At 42.5% G+C, this 21,680-nt stretch overlaps 1 protein-coding gene across 4 annotated transcripts in view; it reads left to right on the top strand.

The window, feature by feature from the left end:
• The window catches only part of fynb (FYN proto-oncogene, Src family tyrosine kinase b), a 77,186-nt gene that overhangs the window by 8,096 nt on the left and 47,410 nt on the right, over positions 1-21,680 (top strand). For 3 of the 4 annotated variants that reach the window (XM_087852642.1, XM_087852640.1, XM_087852643.1), the window contains exon 2: positions 9,237-9,305. The gene's annotated coding sequence lies outside the window, so the exon portion shown is untranslated. Of the gene's footprint in view, positions 1-1,600; positions 1,620-9,236; positions 9,306-21,680 lie in introns of those variants that run through there. The other variant, XM_087852641.1, reaches the window with a different exon arrangement.

The following is a 21,680-nucleotide window of genomic DNA, read 5'->3' as shown; positions in this document are numbered from 1 at the left end:
TGTGAATTTTCCCTGCTACGTCTAATGTCACGTGTGGGACAAAGGTTGGATTCTGTCTGAACAAAGCCTTACTGTGCCACATGTTGAAATTTGCATAGCAGAGAAGCAATTATGTTTTATGGTTTCTATGAATTTTAAATGCAGACTTTATGGTTTTGCTTTGTGCCCACAGATTTTCTGTCAGATTGTGGTGGACAAATGAGTGTTTCTGTGTGGAAGCTTTTGTTTCTGAGCCTTTACCTTTGTCTTAGCAACTGTGACAAACTCCTCCATGGATGGAGGTTTTTATTACAGCCAGTTTCCACCACTATATAGAGCCCCCTGATCCGTGTGCTGTCCGTATTACGCTGTGGTCTACGTTTCACTGTGCAGCGTCATTTCCCTGCATTGCTGATGCAGCTGCAAGATGCTGACAAAGGAGATGATTGCTCACCCTGGCAGCAGCAGTGCACTGGCACACCAGGCCAAGGCCTACACCAGGCCCCCATTAAAGGGCTGTGATGTTGCCAAGGGATAGAGCTGCTGGCAGAGCAACAGAGCTTTATCTTCAGGACACCCTGGCACATGTTAAATGAGTTCCACAGCTTTGAATCAGCATATGCCATACAGTTGTCCAGAATCTGATAGGATTTTTATCATTTCTCAGATTCCCGTAGGAATAATGCAATATATTGCAATCGAAAGGATCTGAATCGTTTGCAATGAGATTTGCATGGTAATGAGTCACATAGCTTAAGAAATGAGTGATTTGTCTATAGAAGCTGCGACCAGGGTTGAAAAGTTCAATCTAAAGCTGAATCTTCCCTAAGCTGCCATACACTGATGCTCCTCTAAGACCCCGACTGAAAGAGATGTGAAACTGAGCAGCACTCGAGCTGAAACATGAAATGTTCAATTCACATTCAGTTTTGTCACCCAAACATAGGGTCCCATTTGTGTCCTCCAATCACACATCAGACATCCATGGATGTTTTGTATATCCACTCTCTCTCCTCTGCACATGTCCAAACCATCGCAGCTTTACCTTTCTAATCAACCTGACTTGTTCCTCTCAGTCCATTCTGCTCACTTGCACTGAAAAACTTAACATCTTTGACTCTGTCACCTCCAGCTTATCCTCCTGTCTTTTTATCTGTGCCTTTTTCGCCAAACCATACATCATAGCAGGTCTTACTACCTTCTTGTAAACCTTCTCTTTCACTGCTGTTGTGTGTATGCGCAGCTTCATTCACATATTTAATAAAACCATTAAAAATCTCCTCTCTAACTATTTCAAATAAATAAATAATAATATGTTGATGCCTTTTTGCACTGCAGTTAGCAAGCAGCAGTCTGTTGGTCCTTGTTGAGATCAGCACGGCAAGAGAATAAGTTCCGGTCAGAGCGATCCTCCAGGTCACAGGAGATCATTTTGGCTTGTTTTAGATGCCATATCAACTTTATCTATACTGTACTAGAGTAGCTTTTCAGTTGAATATAATCTTACACTGGCTCTTGTTTTGCCTTTTCAGGCCATTCTCTTACTTAGTGGAATTAGAACTGCAGCATTCCAAACCTCCCCTGGCATTAACATCAACATGAAGCGTCATGGCACACAGCTGGCCGAGCAGCGCCTTTAGGTATACTGTTTAGGCACCTTAGGACTTTTAGCCATATAGCGTATGTCATGATAACACAAAATACAACATCCTCCATATCACCCACTCTCTGTCTACCAGTCATTCTGGAGTTTCCCTCACCCTGTTGTCAGTGCGGTCTGTGGGAGTAAGATCAGTTGTTAATTCTCTCTTCTTATGAACACCCTCAGTTTTTTTCTCACTTTAATCACCTGGCAAATCCTTCTCTGATGTAAGGATGCGGAAACCCAGTGGAGGAGGCCTAATGTGCTGTTAGGATAATGGTTCATTTTAATCCACTCTTCAACAGCGTATGCCAGTCAGACTCTCACTGGTGGTGCTGGTGAGTCAATCAAATTAAATCTCTGAGGGAAACATTCGGGATGTTGTAACATGGTACGTCTTTACCATGAGTTGTATCAGAATGTTGGAGGACAAAACACACACAGCTGAATATAAAATCACTGTTGAACTACCACACTGTCTGCAAGATTGCTCCACATCCATGTAAAGGCTACAGCCTGCAGCTGTAAGCTTTGCCAATGCAGCTATTATTGAAATGGCAAAGTGCCCTACTTACCCTTTAGAGACTAGCCCTAGAATGAACCACAAGTGGGTGGCTGACAGCGAGCTATATGTTCAACTATACAAGTCAGAAAGACAAAGTCGCCCACCACCACAGAAACTTCTTGGGTTCACTTACCAGCAGGGGTCCCTCCAGCTTGGCGAGGGTCCCCAAAGAATTGTGGCTTCCTCTATGTTTCCTCTCCCTCTCCCCTCCCCTTGCACTTGTCTCTTGCTATAATTTGCTGGAGGAATCAAGGAAATATGGAAGGAAATGAGTCTCCAAAAGGTTACAAACATGTATGGTATGATCCTCAAGCCTATCACTTGTGTACAAATACAGATGTAAAGAGCATCTGCTCTATTTTACAAATGCATATGTCTGAATCTGAAAACCTCACTTCAGCACAAATGTCTTTTCACTCACTGATTGCATGAGTCGTGTGCATAGATCATATCACATGTAAATGAGGTTGTGAGACAAATCCACAAATGTGTGCTATATTCAAGTGCTAGATAGAAAACTTGGACATCTGGGCTGTAACTCTTCACTTCTCGACTGTAACGTATACATTTACCAATTCCAGACTCTGTATAGTAGCATATAAAGGTTACTATATAATTGAAAGAAATTCCTGCTATATGGTGGATGTTCTTCTGCTGAGAAGACATTCGGACAGTGTGAAACAATACAGAACAATAACCCTGTGGCCAGTGTTGGGAAGGTTACTTTTAAAATGTACTCCATTACAGATTACAGAATACATGCCCCAAAATGTATTCTGTAACGTATTCCGTTACGTTACTCAATGAGAGTAACGTATTCTGAATACTTTGGATTACTTAATATATTATCATGCTGTTTACAACTACATGAATGTACTATTGCTGTGATTTATTACTGTTACTGAAGGTCTTCCGCTCCGAACCGTAGTAAAGGGACCTCTGGCTAATACGGTGGGTTCTGTGTCGGGCTCATAGCCGAAAACTAGCTTTACTTTGTTGTCTGGATCAACTTTGCTAGCAGAGACAGAGAGAGGCGTTGAAAGGCTGCTCCAACTGAACTCATTGTTTTTGGAGGAAAACACGAACACGGTGTACAGTCGAGTCTTAATAGCTTACTTACAACTGGGCTCGTCAGGCACTCTTCTTGGCTGCAGTGGTTCTTATTATATTTACATGCTTCCAGCTCCCGTTTTTGCTCGATGACAGCTCATACTTTTCCTTCTTCTCCCTCCCTCGCTCACAGACACATAACGTGTATGGCACGTCTCCCTGCAGCACGGACTACGCTGCCTATGATGCTACATTCTTTAGAGCTATACCTGTAGCATTCTGCCTATTAGCTTAGCACAACAACAACAAAAAGGCCTCTCTCACCCAGGAAACAGGCAGAGAGAGAGCATCACCCTGTAACCATGGCAACCGTAACGCTGCCACCTGGAACAACAGAACGTAGCTGTCAAACAAAACCCAAACAGGCCTGACCCGCGACAATATGAAACAGGGAAGTACTGCAGTGTAATCCATTTATTTCAACAAAGTAACTGTATTCTAAATACCACCTTTTTAAACGGTAACTGTAACGGAATACAGTTACTCATATTTTGTATTTTAAATACGTAACGGCGGTACATGTATTCCATTACTCCCCAACACTGCCTGTGGCTCATATCTTAGTTATAAATTTAGAGGAAATGTTGGTAGTTATGGAATAGTTGGCATGCTCTTAATAAGACTGAAACATTTATTGCTTGGTAATATTTGACAAATAGTAGAACCAACTATATTAGGTTTGAAGCTATTATTAATGGTATTGTGCTGTTATCAGAGAATAAGAAGATGAAGATTAAAGGGTCAGGTTTAGCTACACCTCTTTACAATTCTTACTATCTGTTTAAAAATCTGTCTAAAATAGAAGTATACTAAATTAAGTATAGTACAGTTACTACACTGCTTATTCCCTAGGTGGCACAGTGCATAAACATGAGTTCATGGTTGTAATTAGGTTATTATCTTATTTGTATCATTGCTAAACCTAGATGCTAAGGGCTAACAACAGAAAGCAACGACCATGGCGCGTGTTGGGTCGGGTTAGTTTGGTAAGGAAGTGAAACCAGCGTGTGTCAGAGGTGAAGGGGTGCACTGAGGTCCAGCTGAACTGTGAATCACGTAACGCCACTCCAGAATATACCATGGAGCAGGAAATGAGCAGAATAAGAACACTTTCAGTATTCGGATGCTTTCTAAACAGGCAGCTGTTGTGTTTGGGTGTGTAGCTGTGTGTGGTTGCTGAGTTCGGGTGACGAGGACTGGAAGAATTTGAAAAGTTTTTAAAGGACAATAGAAGACTTGTGACCATTAATAGATGTGCATATGGAGCCGCTGTTGACTGTGCTCACTTGGATGAAGTACAAAAACAAAAGCAGCACAAACCCTGATTTTTGTTCTCGTGCTCAGTACATGCAGCGCATGTATTTCAGCCCCCTGTCCCTGAGTGGCAGCTCAGCACACTGAATCCGGATCCTGCTGCGTGTCCGGCCACTTTAGCGGCCCACTCATGTGTCCCGCTAGCCAAGTGGCAGCGAAGGAGCAGAATGACTGCTGTTGTGCCCCGGCCAGTCATGTGACAGCTTTCGTGTGGCTGAATGACTAACACCCCCCCCCCTCCCCCCCCTTCCCTCAGCCGAGTGGGCTGCAGCTGAAGGGAGAGAATCAGCTCGCTTTCTCTGGGGCCCGACATGGTGAAGCATGTCGCTCGTGGGAACACTGCAATTTTGTGCTGGTAAAGAAGACTTAAATCACAGGTTTCAATTACACGCTAAGGTCATCATGAGTATTTTGAGACTCCCTCACATGTACAGATCACCGTAATTGGAAACACATTAGTGCAGACAGTTGTGTTTCTAGGACAAGTTGAATTTACTGTTAGGTTTGTGACCTGCTGGTTTGTAGTCCGTAGGTGTACCGTGCTGCTGTTGACTGTGAAAACCTGAGACTTCACAGGAAAGAAAGTGTCAAACCATCATCCTGTTGTCCTCATATCTTTGTTTTCTCTCATTTCCTGTCTCTTCAACTACTTCTTTTTCTCTTTTTTTATCGGCTAAGAAACAGAGTAGCCAAAGCACCCACCTCCACCCACACCTGCACCATTTAGATGTTACACCAGGCTGTCCTCAATAAATATCTACCCTTATACATTTTTGCACTTTATCTAGACAAAGTCAAAAGCTGCGCATTAAGGAATGCATCTTTTTCAGGTCATTTCCCATCATACCTTGCTTCGTGCTTATTGATCTTGAGCAGCTGACTATCACCAGAGAAACCACTCAGACATTCCGTGAAGGCCTAATTCAACAGGAAGTGTTCATGTAAGAGACCCCCCAAAAAACCAACAACAGCAGCAGCACCGTTCAGCGTGGGCGTCTGCTGTTGCAGAACAAACAGTTGCATCACATCAGCAAAGCCCGCCTGCACTTGTAGTGTCACCGTTGATCCGCTCCAGCAATCAGCAAAACCACAGAGGCAGATTAAATTAGATTAGCAGGACTGAGCTTTAAAGTCAGATCAGCAGCTAATGGCTTCTAACATATTTTGGCAGCAGCGACAGTGCGTCTTTTGTAAATAAAGGGCAGTTAGGAGGAGCGCCATGCAGTTAACCCCGGCCCTGCTGCCACACAATCACTCCACTGTGTAATTCCGCTGTCAGTCAGAGATCTGGCAACCACTGCGAAGTTTATTCACGCCCGCGTGGAGATTAACTTGTGGGGGAAAAAAGAAAAGTAGCGTGTCAGAAATGGTCTGTGTGTGCTTTATTTCTCGCACTTTTGCTCCCTGCACTTTTAAATAAAACAAATGAATGCAAGAAGAGCTTGGTGCTAGCATTGTAGATACAAAAGAGAGCCTCTGTTTTCTTTTATAACCAGTGTGTGTGAGCAAAATACATGGGTTTTTCTTTAACTACAGGTGGTAGGAAAGTACACTGTGTGGGACTAAAATAAACTTCAGCAACCTCAAAAGTATCTAATGTATTAAGACAAGTCAAAGGTAGATCTGAGTATTGGATGCGGACCAGTCTGTGTGAGTGGGCATACATGGTCACGCTCCTCTCCTTATCATACCTGGGGACAATATGTAGCTAAGACCAAAGAAAAAAGAAAATGAGCTGCAAACAGACAGAAGAACAGAATAAAGTGAATTTGAATGATTGGAGGTGACAAGAAAGTCTAAAGCTGTTGTATTACATTTTTCACGTGTCAAACCTTTCCACTTATGGCTTCCATGGATGGGTGTTTCATTTAAATTTGACTTAAAAGATAAAAACTCATTTTAAATATTTTTAGGCTGAGTTTTCACAAAACTTACCAAAACCCAAATTATAATACTTATTACCGGGTGGCACTGCCGAGAAGGTCTGGGGTTTGAATCCACCATCTGGCCAGGCCCTTAGTGTGTAGTTTGTGTGTTCTCCCTGGCTGCATGTGCTCTCTCTGGCTGCTCTGGCTTCTTCACACAGTCCAAAGACATGCCTGAGCTTAGGTTAACTGAAGATGCAAAGTTGGCTGTAGCTATGAATGTGAACGGTTTTCTGTCTCTGTGTTTTGGCCTGTCCAAGGTGTACCCTGGCTCTTGCTTTGTGCCGGCTGGGATTGACTTAGCCCCTCTGTGACGCTGGATTGGATAAATGGAAGAAAAGGGTTGGATGGATAATCATCACTGAGTAAACTGTAGTCACTCACTTAGGGATAGTTCAGTGTCTTTGGAGTGCAGTTGAATGAGGTTCAGATCCACATGCAGCACAGAAACTAAAAACACGAACTGCTGTAGAATGGATTTTGGACTAAACCTCCTGGTCCTCTTTGAACAATGACATTGTACTAGAGTTGAAATGCGGTGCCGAACCCCAATGAATGAATCCGTTGTATTATTCTGTGTTAATTCTGTGGTAGATAAAACCTTTATACCCATCCATCTTCTTCCACTTATCCGGGGCTGGGTTGTGGGGGCAGCAGCCTAAGCAGAGAAGCCCAGACCTCCCTCTCCCCAGCCACCTCCTCCAGCTTGTCCAGAGGAACACCAAGGCATACCTAGGCCAGCCGAAAGATTTAATCTCTCCAGCGTGTCCCAGGTCTGCCCCGGGGCCTCCTGCCACTGGGACATGCCTGGAACACCTCACCCAGGAGGCACCCAAGAGGCATCCTTGTCAAATGCCCGAACCACCTCAACTGGCTCCTTTTGATGTGGAGGAGCAGCGGCTCTACTCTGAACCACCTCGCGCATGGCAGAAAGGAGAGGCTAGCCACCTCTTTCCACCGCTTGTATCCGCGATCTCATTCTTTTTGTCACTACCCACAGCTCGTGACCATAGCTAAGGGTAGGGACGTAGATCGACTGGTAAATCAAGAGCCAAGAGCTTCCATTTTACACTTAGCTCTCTCTTCAGTACAATACACACACACACACACACACACACACACACATATATATATATCCTCCAGAGGCACAGTATATGTCCATACAGTGGTCAAACCATACTTTTGCGAGCATGTCTGCGGTCACAGCAGCCACTGCTGTTGTTATTCTACCTACCAGCAACCATCCTTATATTTTGCTTCCATGCGCCAGATTTTCCTATAATTTTTAGAAGTGGTCATGAATAATAGTTATCCAGGCTTCAGAACCCAACTCAATAAATGAACCAGCGTCTGGTCAACATATAACAGAAAATCTAGCAAGTTGAATCTATGAAAAATGCAAACAGTAATGCAATTTGACACTGAAATTGTATTTTTTGAACCAACAAAGTGATTCCCTGATAGCTATTAAGAGGGGAAAATTGTACATATGTTCAGTCTAAAGCCATCTGTAAATGACAAGGAGCAGAAGCCAGGAGAAGTATTCCGTTATAATACAGACTTTAAATATATCAAATATGGACTTTCAAGCTCTTTAGATCTGTACAACTTTTTTTTTCTTTTCTGTACAACCTTTATTTTGCCCTATATTATACATGCTAGATTTAATAAACATGCAAAAACCTGGAATGCACCTATATAAAATAACTGCATAAAATTTACCGAATTGAGAGGCGGCTGCGCAGTACTGTATGTGTGTTTTACTTTAGGCACTTTAAGTTGGTTTTGTTGCAAAAGCTTCTGTTCAATAGAAAATAATTTCAGTAGCTTAAGCAGTGGCACTCTTTACATAATAACAGGGCGCAGGAGCCTGAAAAATCGTAGCCAATCCCAGGACGGCGATGCCCAAAAAGTCAGATCCTCCTCCTGTCTTGTTGGATTCACATGAAGAGTGAAGGTTTATTAGTCTGTGGACGTAAATAGGCATGTAGAAAACTATAAATGTTATGTTTTCTACATAGCATTTATTTCCTCATTTCCTGTGCTCCCCACCCTGTGCTACCCCATTAAAAAAAATCCCTCCTCCTCTGAGGCAGTTTGAAGCACAGAACAAAAGTGGAAATCAAGTTGTAAGTTGAAAAATGCAGTGAGAGCTACAAACACTAGTAAAGTTGCATTAGACTATATTATTATAAGCAACATGTTCTTATTCCAGCATCATTCATGCTTAGAATGCAGTCAAGCCTCGTTCAGTGGCAGATGGCAGTGAGGGATGATGTCCTACATTTAGCAGCATCGTCTCATTTGCACCTGGACGAGTGAATGAATAGATTTCCAGAATGCACCTGCTGGAGAGGCTGTCAGAAATGGGGCCACCACACAGGCCTGTGATTAAAGCCAGCAGTTCCTGCACCCTTCGCACTAACCTGTTGTTGACTAGTTGAATGTCACAAATACAGTGCCGCCATGCTGCTGTGTAAGGGGGGATTGTGGTTTCTGTTCTGCTAATTGGATCGAGGTCATTCATTCCAGCTGGACACATCTGCTGCTTTGTTTTGTTTTGTGTCTTTTGTGTGTGTATGTGTATAAGACCCATTTTTCGCAGACTACCGTGAATGACGAGGGCTGAACATACGCAGTTGATATTCATGTTTTATTGAATCACAACAATGAATAATTGAGCCTCTGCATGTCTCCGCAGGGCCTCTGTTTTGGCGAAGCACAACGCAATGTGGAGGAAATAAAGATCCTGATACGCTGAAAACCAGAGGTATGAGTCTTCACACTCCACTGGACATTTGTAAGCTGACACAAACACACTTGTGGATGAACTCGGCCGTGTTTACTCTCTTGCTCACACACACACACACACACATACATACATACACACTGCCATGTGAAAATAACCTCATAGCAGATGGCCCACAAAACCTGCTCATTCTGGAGGATTTTCCTTCAATGGATGTGGGTCATAGGGATACTAGAGCAAGCGCACACACATGCATTAAAGCACATGCGTACACATGAAGCGGAGATAGTTGCCACAAGCTAACCTGCTGTTCCAAGTAGGCGCTCATACCTGTGGTGCGTTAGCTTGGGGCGTGCAGCATAATAGTGGTGCGCCACTGATGTTGTTACAAGTCTGACCTGCAGGTCAACAGATGCCACCAGCTAAAAGCTAAAGTGTTGGATTCCTTCTTGACCTCCATTTCTGCTGCTGCCATCTTTAATCCGCAATACAGCACTAAGGTCAACCTGAAAAATTCCTGCGGGAGTAAAGGTAAGGTCAGCCGGTGCCCACTGCAACCTCTCCTCAGCTCTGACACATCAGTCCTGTGTGTGTGTGTCTGTTCTCTTAGTCCCATGCTGCATATATCCGGGGGTAAAACTGCAGCAGAAAAAAACATGTTCCCATTATTTCCTAATCCGAGTGTGGCTGCTAGGTTAGACTGGAACATGACGGCACTTATATTAGATTGGTTTACGACAGCCAGCAGCAGCACTGTGTTCTTTGTCTCCTTCTTGGAGTCCACAGTGCACAAGCACGTGATACGTTTTGTTTTTTTGTTTTTTAAGTGAGCACAATGTTGCATAAAAAATGCACTTTGTTCTTTTGTGTGGGTTTTGTGAAGGAGGGATCTGATAAATAACAATGTAGGAATGGTAGAAAGTGCTGATAAGAGAGCCCCCATCATGTATGACAGAGAGTTAGAAAAGAGCATAACTGACATTAAACTCTGCCTTTGATCATTGTTTGATGTTGTACTGTGGTCGCCTGAGGCTAGCAACTACTGTAACTGAGCTGAAATGCATGGCGCAATAAAAGTTGTACTCTAGTATCGTTACCGTTGTCGTTATTTGTTCATACACTTGGACCGAACTGGCCGCACTGGACTGATACAGAATTCAACTTGTTTCATTTATTTAATGCTTTTAAATAAACAGTAAAACTTTGTAAACAGTAAACCTGATATTGGTTCTTGAAATCTAGAAGAAACATTGCAAAGACCATTGTACTGCGTAGAAACATACGTCTATGTCTACCTTGATGTTCAGGAGTCCAGGATCTGCAGAGACAAAAGGAGTTGACTTTTAAAGCATGTACTTCATCGGGATTCCTACTGTGATCACAAAAGTTTAAGTCAAGGGTTGAATGTCACATGTTTATGTCTTGAAGTTGAATAGCTCTCTGTAGTTCTGAAGGTCCAGAGGTTAAAAAACCCTTTTTATTAGTATTTATAAGAACTTTGTAGTGGTTAGCACCACCAGAGAGGAGCATGAAAATAGGATAAAAACATAAAGACGGAAGGACTGGCGTATAACAAAGGATTTCTGTAGCATTCAGATGGATGTGCCTTACATGATTATTCAGGTTGCTGCATTTCCCATTAATGGTTCTTATGAATGCTTTATCCTTTAACTTTTCACTGTCCACTTAAGATAGACTTGGAAATTTTTCATATATGAATATATGAAGCGCCTTGAGGCGACTTTTGTTGTGAATTGGCACTATATAAATACAATTGAATTAAAATGGAAATATATGTTTATATATTAAGCTGTTTTAACTTAATTGAGGATCTCCATACAGGAATTTTTTCACTGTTGACCTTAACATGTCCTATTCAACTCATACAAATTTGTTTGTGACTGGCTTTGTAGAAATTCAGTATGTAAAAACAGTGGATGACCCTGTAGATCATTATGAAGACAACGGAAAGTCATTTTATCTTAATGGAAACTTACCTGCAGCCTCGCAAAGCTAAATGAACCACAATGCAAGTCGAAAATTAAGGCTAAATTAATGCAAACTTTAACTTTACATGACGAAATCACAGACTGAAATACTAGAATTACTCTTGAACTTCAGCATTTCCCCAGTTAGCCAGCTGCACTGCTTGATCTTCACTTTGCCAGTCGCCGTGTCTTAGTTTAATTTAAATGACATCGTTGGTGGATGTTTGACCCTGCAGAAGTTTTATTCATATATGCACAGAGTACTTTTTTACGTATTCCTCTTTTTCTTGTAGCTTTACTTGCTAATATAAAATGTCTCAATATTTCACTGTGTCCCCTACTTACAAGCCAAGTGTTTCACACCCAGTTTTTCACGGGTGGGAAAAGAAGTCGAGGAGGGGAGATGTCATTGTCTTTTTGCAAACTCACAGTTACATTAAGCTCTGGTGTCAAATCTGTCACGGTTCTGGGTCCGTTGGACCCAGTATTTTGAGTTTATTATGTTTTGGTTTAATTTTGCATCAGGGATTGTTTTCTTGTTGAGTTAATGATTATGATGTTTATTATTAGAGTTTCATGTTTCTGTTTATTTGTGTTTAGGATTTGTTCTTTGGTTGTGTCTGCTTTGTATTGGTCTAGTTCCATGTGTCATTTTCTGTCTGTCTCTCAATGTCGAGTCTGCGTCTTAGTGTGATGGTTTCTTGTTCCTGGTTTCTTGTTCCTGTTTTATTGTGAAGGTCTGCGTCTCATGTGAGTGTGTTCAGTTTTACCTCTCGTCTCGTTAATGACTCCCAGCTGTGTCCCCCACCTGTGTGTAATCTCCCTGTGTTTCTCTGAGTGTATTTTAGTCGTGTCTTTTGTGTTTGTAGTCGCTGGTCCGTCTGTGTATTCACCATGTTTCATCCGTGTGTTCCCTGCTGTCTACCATCGTCTGCCTCTGCTCACCCTCCTTCATGTTCGTGTTCTGGTTTCTGCGCTGTAGTTCAGTTGTTTTCCAGTATAGTTTAGTTTGTCTTCGTTTGCCACTTTCCCTTTGCCGTTTATTCAATAAACCACCTTCACACCTTCACGACTGCCTGCGTTTGGACCCTCCTTCATTTCTTCCACACGGCTCTTCTCACTCGCCGTGACAAAATCAGAACTACAGAAATACTTTATTATATAACTTTATTATATTAAAAGCTGTTTCAAATGTGTAAAGATGAGAAATGAGAACAGTAGGCTGATATGGTGAATGAATTTAGTTGATGTTTCTAGCTTTTGTGTAAAAGCTTGTACCAAATAGATGATGCTAGTTATGGGATGAGTGGAAAATCAGATTGCACTGGTATTTTTTCATCCTCTGTGGAGGTTGAGATAATGTGTCAAAGGCCTATCTGTGCTAAATGCTAAAAATTATATTCCAGGGCAGTTTCTGGGAAGTCACAGGATGTTCTTGACCTACTATTAGTACCGAAAAGATGTCAATGCCTGGACTTGTCCAGAACATTTTTTGTGATTTCTTCCTCGTTGGAGTTTCCAATCCAGAGTCAGCCTTTCACAAAGGAGACACATTGTAATAAAAAGGCAAAAACAAAAAAACAAAACAAAACAGAAGAGCAGCAGAAGAGTAGCTATAAATGGAGAGCAGGGTTTTAGGGGTAAATTTCATCAATGGTTGAGTGGAAAAACGCTTAACAAGGGCATTCTTCCAGGAAACTGGAGTCAGCTGAGCAAGTGTATTCATTATGCAAGGTTCAGTCATATTTACTCTGATAGCTCCTTTATTATGTGTGCCCCAGTTTCCTGTGACGCTTCGGCATGTTTCGATGGAGCGTACAGCCTGGGCTTGTCGGAGAGCGGAGTCACAGTTTCGCATGTTTCTCAGTCTCTGTTTTTTTCATTTTCTGTTTAGAACCTCTACTGTAGATGTGAGGCGGTGGTTGAAATGTGAGAAAGAGCGATGCAGCGAGCGTCAGAAGAAGCTGTGCAGAGCTGCAACTGTAGCACATCAAGAGCATCCTCGTGGTGGGAGCATGGAGCTCGCGACTGTGTCTGTGCTTCAGCGTTCTTGCTGAGTGGGTGTGATTGTAGGCTGGTGAGAAACAGCAAATGAGTCACCAATTCCAATCGTGTTTTCAAGCTTCTGCTCTGTCTCTCAGAGAGTTTCTGCACTGTATAGAGAAGCGAGCTACAACAGCATATTATCGTGACGTCGTCCCCGTCCCAGACATTGATATGCATTTCAGCAATCACTTGCAGCCATGGAACAAATGTACACTTGTGCCTTGAGCCTTTAAATCTCAAGAGCTAACTGTTAAACCGCTCCTCCTCCCAGCTTGTTACCTCCACGATAATGGCCATGCCAGTGTGGGCTGGGCAGCTATTCACTGAAATGTCAGTGTTGCCCTCAGTTTGCGGTTCCATTGTGGTTTCCAGTTTTTCTGATGGTAAGGAGATGTAGTTGGGGGTGGAAGTGGTGCTGCTAATGAACAGCATTAAGCTCCACTCTATTATATTGACACATGTGGTGCCATTTTTCATCCGCTTGCTTTCCATCTTCAGCCTAATTAAGTGATCTGGGCTGCAAAGTAAAGCATACCCACTGTAGAACACACAGGAAGCACGCTACAGTAGCTCTCTGAGATTGTTAACCAGCCTTGAAGTGACTTTGTGAAACCTCAGTATAATACGTCAGTAGCAGATTCAGCCTCAGACTTCTTTTGCCCACTCGATGGCTGTCAATTATCCAACTTTACAGAAAGAACTTTCCTCAGGTGCTGTGTCTGAGGAGATGTCAGTGAATTAGCAGCAGCAGCAGTAGTGTTCGACCACACTGAGGCGTCAGCTCAGTGCGCCGGACCCTTGGATCATCAGTCAGTACCAGTCAGGTAGTGAGATCTGTCTTAGCTTCTGCTTTGTAGAAACCGTGCTGGCAGAATTCTGCTCATGTGTTTATCAGTTAATGTAATTATCATCAGGGGAATGTGGCTGCCTTTTCAAACTTGTTATGGACTCTCCAGATATGTAGAACACTTTTTTGGTTTTAGAATAGGACTGTTTGCTGGTTTTCAAGTTTTGATCAAACTAAATGAGCAATCTGAGCAAGACCTTACGGCTTTAATGGAAATGTACCTCTTATTTCTCACATTACATCAGCAGCTTGTATCAGTATCATTCTTGACTGACCAGATTTAGCCACATACTTAGATTCTGTTGGTGGAATATGTATGTGTGGCACAAGTTTAAACAGCTGCGAGCCAATTGAGCAAAGTTCACCAAAAAAACACAATTTAATGCTTGTTACAGGCAAAATACGGCATAGCCAAATCATGGATTCCGTCACTAGACCACATTTGAAAACCTGGCTACTATGTTATCCAAATTTCTAGCATTGGGGAAATGTACTTTTATGATTTAGATTAAATACTCTTTCTTTAAAAAGATGTGGGGAATTTTTTTGTTGTTTTTAAAATGTAAACATACGACTGATGATGAACAAATATAATTGTTCTCATTTGATTTAAATGGGAGATGTAATTTTGTTACTTTTTAAAGAAAGCCTAAGGAACCTACATATACAAGACTGTTCAATAAAAGGGTAAGAAGTGAAGATGTGGATGTCAAACTCTAAAGCTAAAAACAGCTCATTAATGCAGCCACATTATCTGATGCCTTTGGACTAAACTCCAGCCTGCAGCCCTGATGTCACAAACTTTAAACCTGTTGTCTCACTGCGTTGTACCTGTTTTTAATACACGTGTGTGTGTGTGTGTGTTTGTGTGTGTGTGTGTTTTTAAATTTGATGTTGCTGAAACAACAAAAAATAAATACATCTATCTGATCGAGAAATCACTCATCTTTGGAAAAGAGAGTTTATTACAGAGAAATGGCTCTTTCCAAAATAAAAGCTATACTATACGCTTCTTCTGGGCTATATTCTCAGCAGCATATTAAACATATCAGGTCCCCATAAGGAGACTCATGTGCTAACGGCTGTCTAAATGACTCGGGTAAAGTTTGTAGCATGCGTGCTTGTTGTTTTTGTCTGCCTCCACTTGTCTTTGCACTAGGATGATGTCGGAGTAAATGTGCAGTCATATTTGTTGTGTTCCCACTAGTGCTGTCAGCGTTAATCTGAAATGACGTTAACGCCACAACACGGCAAATCTCCGTTAACGAGCTACCGCGGATCGCCCCGTGCGTGGGGCTGGACGGCGTCAACATGTTAACGAGCAAACTGCGCTAACACACTAGTTCCCACTCATGTAATTGAGCATTGCTGGCACATCCAACATACTGTTTTACTTTAGTCCATGACGCGCTTACCTTCAGGGTCATACTTCACATGAAGACCAAAATAGTTCCAAACGCCAGATCTGAATGAGGGGGGGGGTCAATTTGCCATGTAGCAACGAGCTTAGCTTCTGTCTCGCTAGCTTGGGCCTCTATGGATAGTTTCCAATTCAGAACTGCTGTACATGAATGTATTTTTTTCTTATTTTACAACTCATCCACCTGGAGTTAGGTGTGTGTTCGCTGTGGATTGGCAGTCATCTCAAAACTGTCAACCTTAGGCTTTCAGGTGTCGGCTAATTTCAGGCACTGAGTTGAACTTCTCCAGCCCAGTAAATCAATTCCAGATGTATTAAAAAGATAATGTGACTCTCCCTATGTGTGTTGTTGTTTATTGATATACCTGGTTGGACTGGCCAAGTAAAGTCTGTGTGTTTCTTACTTACTGCATTTCTTACTTATGAAAATAATTTGTTCTGTTGTTCAAGACTCTTTCCTACGTTTCCCAGAGATCACAGGGTACTTTTACTACGTGTCGGGGAAGGATGATGTGTCTTATTCTGGTCTGTGGAAAAACTGGTGCATTTTATTGCTACTGCAGCATTGCCCCGTACGGTTACAGAACTATGTAACAGGAATATCAAGAGTTATAAATATATATATATATATATATATATATATATATATAGAGAGAGAGAGAGAGAGAGAGAGAGAGAGAGAGAGATGTACACCCAAACAGTGAAACAGACCAAAAATACAGGTTTGCTTTCCAGTAACTGCCTGCACAGAATTTTATGCATTCTGGTCCATTCTTCATCTGCCTACCCTGAAATGTTTCTTCTTTTTTGTTCTTTTTTCAAACAAAGCAGGAGGAGGTGGAAAATCAAACAGCCATAGAAGAGGTGGAATGATTGACCACCTGCTCTGAGTGGTTTTTATCTCGACCTCCTCAGAAAGTTCTTTTGATGCTTCACCCCCTCATTCACTTGAGTGGAACTCAGTGTCGGTTGGAAACACATTTCAGTGATATCACTTAACCCCTCATCTATCCATAGCCAAGCTTGTGATCGAGGTTAGGCATGTGGGCGGGGGCCACAAGCAGAAGGCTGAAATTCGTCTCAGATTAAGATGTTTATGAAGTGCGTCTCCTTAAACTGATCAGTCGTGTTTGTTTGACTGGGTAAGTTTAAAGCTTGTATGCATGTTGGCAGCAGTGTGTTGCTGCGCCTACTGTGCAGATGGTATAGCAACATAACCTCATCCTGTTTACTGACTGGCCAATTTGCTAAAGAGCCCACCAAAAGCACATCTGCTGCAGCATGCTAATGACTTGCCCTGGATCTGTTAAATAATTTATGTCTCGCACCTATTTCCCGCATCTCCTTGTGAAATTAGATGGGTATTTTTCGTGATGACGTAGTCAGCACACCCTCTTTTCTTTCTTGTTAATCTCAACTGCATATAGTGGTGGATAAGCACAGAAATAAGAGAACTGGGAGAGCTCCTTGTCTGTAGGCATGCAGATTAAGTGACTAGGCCACCATATGGCCAGAAGATGAACACTGATTTTTTTTTTTTTTTTATGGGCTAGTTTAAAAATAAGGAGGGTGGGGCAATCACACATCCTAAACAACAGCAGCTGTAGCTCTTTGCTGACAAGCTTTAGACTTATTGCCCAGCCCACTGAGAGCTGTGACAGGTATATTGTCGCTGAAACTGTGGGACGCTCTGGATTTAACAGGGCTTCCTTCCCTCACACTTCGAAGGGCTTATTATGGACCCGTCTTCACGGAGGCCAACAATAGAGTCTTTCAGTCGGCCATGGCAGAGCTGGAAACCTTACACTGGCGGGGCTGGAAACATTTCTGGTTTGCAAATTAGCCTAATCTTAACCCACCCAGGCAAGACGAGCATTGATCCAACAAAGGAAACTTCTGTGGCAGAAACCTCTCAGTCTCCAGGGGTGTGGAGATCACTTTGCAGAGGTTCAGTTATCGACATGTAGCACATGAAATGGGACATCATTCCTTACAGTTTCCCGAGGTCCTCCATAGCTTTCTCATTATGGGTTATTTAACAGTTCACTGGCTTTGGGTCGTCGAGTGGTTAGTGGTTGTCAAACACTAAGAAAAGACCAATTTGATATGATGCTATCCAGTGTGGCCTGTCAGTAATCAGCCACAGTTTCCATCAGTGCGGTGATGTAGATTTAATTATAATGGGGGCAGGGATAAAGATGGCTGTTGGTCTCCAGCCATATGCTGGCCTCGGGCCCCCTGGGACTCAGCCCACAGCTTAATAATAAGCAGCCCTGCAGGAATTAGTGCTACTTTAACCACAGTGTTTTGACTGATGGGAGAGGTCAGCTGCTCAATGATTAAGTGCAGAAAGGTGTAATAACATAAAGATAGTGAGAAGTGAAAAAAAAATGCTCAATGCATTGTGGAAAACCCTGACTATGCTATGTCTTTTGCACTAAGGGGGAGAGAAAACAACTGAAGTTTTCTACTGCATGTGTTTCCAGAATGAATACATACTGTATATTTAGTGCACTAAGCTGACTCGCCACTCCAAAAGACTCCCATCTATCAGTTGCTGCTACATCAGCATCTCTTTAGACATTATCAGTGGATTGATCTTAATAGAACTCACCCACTGTGCTGTGTGGTAGCCTCAGTGCAGACATGGAGCAAGCAACAGGGGGCAAATTAGTTGTGGCCTGCCTCTGGCCTCTTTGCTTACCGTGGTGACCTAAAGTCTGCCTCAAAATATGGAAGCTGTGGTTTGGCAGAACTAATGCTTCCACCACACAGGGTACATTGATTCTGAGGTGAAATGCAGATGGCAGAGAGATGAAACCCATTTTTAAACTGGCACAGTGATCCATAATGTTATAAAGTATCTGTGCTTCATTTACATACCCATTTATAGATGTATTGATTGAGGCTGGCTATGCCCAATGTTGTTTCAACTGAGCTAAGGTTAGGCATCTCCAGAGAGCTAGGTCCACTACACTTGCTGTGTTTGTTTCCATACGGCTTATCAAAGATTGAACAATGATTGAAGATTGAGTGATGTCAGTCGGTCACTCAGCATCACTGCCCTATCGCTTGATGTAGCCTCAAACCGCAAAGAACAGGTCGTCGTTGCGACACTCCAGTGCGCTCTAATTCTGCTAGGTGTTAAATATTAGTATGTACATTGTCCGTGCTTTGATCTCCGGCTTCTCTACTCTACATGTCCAAGAATCCTTGAGTAAGACATTGAACCCTGTATTCATCAACGTATGCATTTGTGTGAGTGTTGGGTTTTCAGTGCTCTTACGGCATTGCCCTCAAACAATTCAAACATGATACGGCAGTGTTGCCTAAAGAAATAAATGCTGACATGCAGTTTTGTGATTAATACATATGTTTCCACTTGTGCAACCGAGCAATGCTGACAACCTGATCAAGAAGCATTTCAAAGAGCCCGGTTTTCATCCCCAACTACTCAGATGTATTGTAAGGGCATTAAGTGGCACAATATTAGGCTGGTGGTTTTAATCAGCCTTCTTAGCTCAGGAGGTAGTGCAGGTGTTTGCTGGTTTTCTTCCAGCTTCCAAGCTGATAGATTGGTGGTTCGATCCCCAGCTGCTCTGGTCTGTATACCAAATATCCTACACTAACCTCAAGGTGCTGCCCCCTGTGCCTGGTTTTGCCAGAGGTTTCTTCCTATTCTTCCCACTGTTCCCAAAGTGCTTGATCACAGGGAGGTCATCTGATTGTTGGGGTTTTCTCTCTGTTATTATAGAGTCTTTACCTTTTACTAAGAAGCGCCTTGTGCTGACTGCTGTTGTGTTTTGACACTATATAAAGTGAACCGAACTGACTGGCCTGTTATCATAGGCAAAATGTCTTCTGTTTGCAGAGAGGAATAAATTCAATTGAGCATTTAACATATAGGAGAATAAAGTTTTAATAAAAATGTACTTTTAAAGTTACCCTTTAAGTAATTGTAAATGTAATATTGTAAGATAAAGACCCTACAATAATACGATGAAAACAGACAAAACCCCACCAATCATATGACCCCCTATGAGCAAGAACTTTGACAACAGTGAGAAGGAAAAACCCTTTTTAACAGGAAGAAACTTCTAGCAAAACCAGGCTCAGAAAGGGCCACGATCAGTTGGGGGTGAGTGGATGGAGACAGGACAAAGACATTCTGTGGAAGAGAGCCGGAAATTAATAATAACAAATAATTAAATGCAGAGAGGTGTATAAAGACCTAGTGACCCTAATGTCCCCAATTTGTCATTAGGGTCTATACACATAGGTGTGTTGTTTTTGTTGAGTGATCAAAGTGGCTTAAAGGCAAATTGTTTAATCGGAAACTGTCAGCATGTGCTGTAGGCACCCTTGCAGTTTGGTGTGTAACCCTGTTTGTGTGTACATGTTTGAGCGTGTAGCCACGTACATAAAGCGAGCAAAGACAAAGAATGATCAGCCTCAAAGATTATCCCCTGCCGGAACACAATCCTCTTTGGAGGCGCTGTGCATTGGGGGGCGTATCAGAGTCTGGGTGCTGTCTAGACGCTGCTGCTGCTCAGCTGTGTGTGGAGGAACGTGCTGTACTAAGCCAGACAGCTGCACACACTGGCGCAAAAAGTCACAGCTGGATCACAGCATCTCATGTCAGGAGTCGCACAGCCACAGTGACAAACAAACTCACTCTGATAGAAACGCTTGCGTGCAGTTTTCTATACACTCTCTCCCAAAAAATATCCCCTTGTGGGTGGGCTTCATTCACAGGCTCCTAAAGCATCGCGGTTGCTGTGTCATTTGCAGTCCCAGACTCTTCCGACCCAACTCTGGCGGCAGAGCAAGGACACACAGTACTGAGTGTGCTCTGGAATGTGGTAACCTAGCAACGGGGCCGGAGAGACAGATCAGGTTGGCGATGGGCGACCGTGGCTCGTCTGCTTAAAGGAAAACCCTGCCTCTAAATAGGAAGTCACCCTCAGCTGTCATTCATACGTCTGGAATTTTTTATTGGTTTCTCTTTGCTGTCAAGTCTGTTACCACAGATTGAAAAGCAATCCATGCATGTCTGTTCTGTATTTAGTTTAGCTTAGGATGCCACCCAAATGGACATAATCGTTTGGGTCTAATGTTTTCGGCTTCTGGCACTTGAGGCTCTCACAAGTGTCGTCTGTGTCAAATGTAGTCCAGGCATCAAGTTCTTTGTGGGCTAGATGTGGCACAAATACCACCACATATCTGCTCGTCCGTGTAAGGTGGACTTGTGGCTGCACTGAGACAGCCACACTCACCCTGAAAGCAGCATCAGTCTAGGCAAAATGCCACAACGAAGACTGCAAATATACAACCAAATATATCTTGCTGTAGCTGAAAAAAAAAATCTGACAAAGAGAGAGCAAAATCAGGCCTGAACGCCAGCTTGCTTGCTGTTTATGATGTAAGCCTCAGCCATTAAGTGAACTAAAGTATCTGATACGTATAAATAATGCAAAGAAGTTATATACAGCAATTAAATTAGGCTAAATCATTTGCATTTCAATGAGAATGCGTTTTACTCAGTGCACTCTTACGGTTGTATGTACGTATTTTTTATATGATCTGTTACTTTTTCTTTGTGCTGTAAGTGGAAAAATACCCAGGTGTCTCTCCCAATGCGCCGAAACACTGTGGTGTTATAGTGGATGGTTAATGCTACATGAACGGAAAGCAACATAACCCTCAATAATAATAACTGGGGAACAAAACAACTTGTAAATGTAAACTTGAAAATGTAGTTTTCTGTGGTGAAGAATTTGCAGTTTAAAGATGAAAATCGGAGCTTCATTTTAACTGATTGATGTCAGAGAGAACTATTGCGTCAAACTCATGTGTCCTCTGTGTACAACATGATGCATGCATGTTGCTGTTTTGTACTAAAACATGCATATGATATGAAGAAGGAATACCATACAAGCTTTGGATGGAAACGTCAGTCAGCTGCCTGAAACACCTTATGAGCTACAAGAGCCACAGTCAAACCCCTGTTCAACTAAGGTAAAATGCAGAGATTCAGAGCAGGGCACGTAGGCCTCTGTGGCCTATTTTTAGAATGACGGGTAAGACATTTCCTC

This window comes from Neolamprologus brichardi, chromosome 15 (assembly GCF_056152115.1).
Source record: "Neolamprologus brichardi isolate AB-2024 chromosome 15, ASM5615211v1, whole genome shotgun sequence".
Classification (NCBI taxonomy): domain Eukaryota; kingdom Metazoa; phylum Chordata; class Actinopteri; order Cichliformes; family Cichlidae; genus Neolamprologus; species Neolamprologus brichardi.
The sequence above is the reverse complement of the archived record's forward strand: the minus strand, read 5'-3'. Positions and strand labels throughout refer to the sequence as shown.